Source organism: Perkinsus marinus (genome assembly GCF_000006405.1).
Source record: "Perkinsus marinus ATCC 50983 genomic scaffold scf_1104296957586, whole genome shotgun sequence".
Taxonomy (NCBI): Eukaryota; Perkinsozoa; order Perkinsida; family Perkinsidae; genus Perkinsus; species Perkinsus marinus.
This window is the reverse complement of record NW_003207071.1, coordinates 1-3898: the sequence shown is the minus strand read 5'-3', so window position 1 is coordinate 3898 and position 3898 is coordinate 1.

Sequence of the window (3898 nt, the reverse complement as noted above, 5' to 3'; positions counted from 1 at the left end):
ATTTTTTCCACCTAAAAACAGAAAAAACATCCGAAAAATTTTCTCCGAAAATTTTCAACTCACCAGTGTTGGGTTAGTTTCAGTTTTAAAACCTTCCACGAGTTGTTCTAAAACGTCACTCGCCCCAAAAATAATTCTGATTTTTGCTGTTCCAGTGGCTGCTAGCACCCGCCGGGAAATTTTTCCTTCTATCGCTTCCGCACCACCCGTCCTGAGAAATCAAAAAAACAATCATTAAATTTTTTCTCCAACGGATCTGTCATCAGTGTGTTTATGAAAAACACCAGTGAAAAACAAATTTCACGACTTCTGCATATCACCGCGAATAATACCGCGTTTTTCACCGAGTTTCACGCCACTTCACGTAAAACGGGTCGTGAAACTCCAGTAAAGAACTAGTAAACTCCTCCTGATTCCTCCTATTTTTGTTTCGGAACTTCACCAACCTAGTGATATGAAAAACACTAGTGGAAAACAATTTTCACGACTTCTGCATATCACCGCGAATATTATCGCGTTTTTCACCGAGTTTTACGCCACTTCACGTAAAACGGGTTGTGAAACTCCAATACACCTCTAACTACCTTCAACGGCGCTACCACGATTAGATTCCACATGTGGGAAGTCGGTTCTGGAGGCGTTTTCGAAACACAGCAGACCCCCAGGAAGATGCTATTGCATCATCATTATCGCTGTCCCAATTCCCCGTAGCACACAATGTGTCTCTCTCGGGTGAAGGAAGCCCTCAGCTGAGCTTATGATGTAGATAGTCTACATCGATCAAGTGTAATCAGGCTGCTGCCTTCTAAGGCATTCCTTTGCTATTATATCCAGTATAGTGTTATCTCAATGGGGAAATCAATTCTCACTTGGTGAAAGAAGTGATGAATTCTGTGATAGCCGCACGGAGCTTCTTTTTCGCATCGATCAACTCCGCAGTATCCTGAAATTCGATAAAAAAATTGGAGTTTCGCCACCCTAGTGATATGAAAAACATATTTCACGTAGTACAGGCCGCGAATATCATCGCGTTTTTCACCGAGTTCTACAGTTTTTATCGAGTCGATAATAAGGAGATTAACAACTACTGTTACGATCAGATTATTCATAAAACTTTCGGCTGAGAATTTAAGTATTCCACCAAATTCATGGTCATGCTTACAATGTGAACCAAACAAATACGCATATCTAGATTTCCGGTATGGCTTTATTCAATTTGAGACTAATACGACTATAGACTGCGGAACGCTTCTGAAACGTTGGTGTCAATCGATTCACATTGTTATCATGTTGATATTACTCAAAGTTGACTTTCGACAAACTCCCGAAAAATCGAACGCTAAGTTGAAACTCCTACTATGCATAACTGGAGTTTCACCCGTTTTACGTGAAGTGGCGTTATACTTCACGTGAAAAACGCGATTTGAAGTGAATTGAAAAATCGCCTACTCGGCGAATTACTCCGAAAAGATCACCTTACTTCACGTAAAGTGTCTACAATACTCACTACTTTTTACATGTGTTTTTCGCGAAGTGAATTGTGAAATGTGTTTTTCACTATCATGGATAAAACCGCGCTGTATACAAAATGGCAAACGCCCTTCACTTACTCCAGGAAGAGGGCGTGCGATCATTGACGCCTTGGCACCGATGATTTCAACGAGTTTTGGTATCTCTTCGCGATACGTGATAACATCTGATGCTTTATCCGCGATAAACGGGAAACAGCAATTCTCCACAAGCTGAAAGCAAATACACGTATGAGTTTAAATATCGCCGCTATTTTCTCACCATAAAAATTGTGTTCAGAATTTCCACTTTGTTTTTCTTTTCATCCTCATAAAACTGAACAAATCTCATCATCAGCTCAGTCAAATCCTCGAGCTCCGAATAATGCCAACCCTCGTTGTGGCTGAAATGACCGCGCGCCATGAAATTCATCAACAATGGAGTTTCATCCGTGATATGAAAAACACTAGTGAAAAACATATTTCACGACTACTGCATAGTGTGAATATCGCGTATTTCACCGAGTTTTACGCCACGTCACGTGAAACGGGTGAAACTCCAATATTGGAATATACGCCCGCTTTCCTCAACTGAGCTCAGGATTTCATACACGAATCAGGACGGGAATGTCCAAAAAGCATATTTCATATTTTCGCCGACACATGTAGTTAACTTTTTTTTGCAAATCATTATATTGGAGTTTCACCCGTTTTACGTAAACTGGTGTAAAACTCCGTGTAAAACTCGATATTCAGACTACGCAGTAGTCGTGAAATATGTTTTTCACTAGCGTTTTTCATATCGTGGGTGAAACTCGATTGTGCTAATTATATACTCAATCAACATTACCATATATGATCAATTATTGGAGTCTCACCCGTTTCACGCGAAGTGGCGTAATACTCCATATATCACTACTCTACTAAGTTACCATATATTATCAATGATTAAATTGTACTAAACTTGTGCATATTTTTCTATACTGTTCATAAATGGCCTTCCAGAATGTAACTAACCTCGTCGCGATGTGTTTAGCCACTTCAATGTGTCTTCGTATAAGCCCTCTAGTATGAGGAGCTTCCATCTGGAAGAACATCATCTCAAATGCAGGGTGGTGTTTTCCGATAGCTGTTGTCGATGACATAGGATGGTGCTTTTTCCTGATGCTTGCTGATTTCCAGAAATGCAAAAAAATTTCCCGAAAATTCGATCAGTGATGCATTCAAGCAATGAAGTTTCACAACCCGTTTTACGTGAAGTGGCGTCGTAAAACTCGGTGAAAAAACGCGACATTCGCGGTGATATGCAGTAGTCGTGGAATATATCTTTCACTAGTGTTTTTCATATCACTAGGGTAAAACTCCAATCTAATGGCGGACCGAGCGAAGCAACAACAGACATTCTCGCGATGCGCGTGCGTGCGGAATTATTCGGACTTATCTACCGAGCGAAGGAGGCCACCAGACAGATCGGACGACTCCTCTATGTGCCGAGGTTTGCCCGAAGATCTAAAAGCTCGCTTGTGCGAACAGCTCTAAGATATATGGACGAAAAAACTTTTTTGACGGAAAAATGCACCGGGAATATATACCAAATATATTGATTGAATCAATTGACGTGGACTAAGCGAGCTCCGCCCCTTGATAGGGTTGGGATAGCCTATATACGGAATTTCAGCTCCAGATGAAAAGTTATGCGGTGACACGAGATGGTGACTCTACATTGTGCATACTATGAAAGTGTCAAGTGACTTGATTAATGTCGCACTATACAGTAGTTGGAGAGTGAAATATATTTTTCACTAGTGTTTTTCATATCACGGGTGGAACTACAATAAGCTTCTTGGTGTGATACTTAAACCATGGGTAAAATGCGAACGAGAAAAATGACCGTACACAATTTTTTTGTGGAAACAGAATTATACACGTTTGACATGGTAGATTATACGAGCCACAAGTGAAACGCTCATCAACCTCAACCAATCAAACAAATAAGTACACAATATGTGATGAACCTGCATTAATCACGCAGGGAACTCGAGTGTGTCTAAGGATCTCTGATAATTTGGTGTATCTCGCTCGCCTGGGGATAGCCGTGTGCTGTCCCATCGTGGCAGCGCGACAAAGATCTCGCTCGCCTCGTATTCTATTGTTGAACTATAATATTATTATTCTCGCTCGGATGCATCTATCTAACGGTTTTGGATACTAGAAACGGTTAGATCCGTCTCTGGTTTTCTCTAAGCTAGGGAAGCTAGTATTCTAGTGGTAATTGTTAGACTGGACTGAGTCCAGTGATTGATTGTGTGATCTGCTACCTCATCCTAACTCTAGTTCTACTTGAGTTAACCAGTCCTCACTAGTATCGCATCGTAATCTCTATTGCCTCA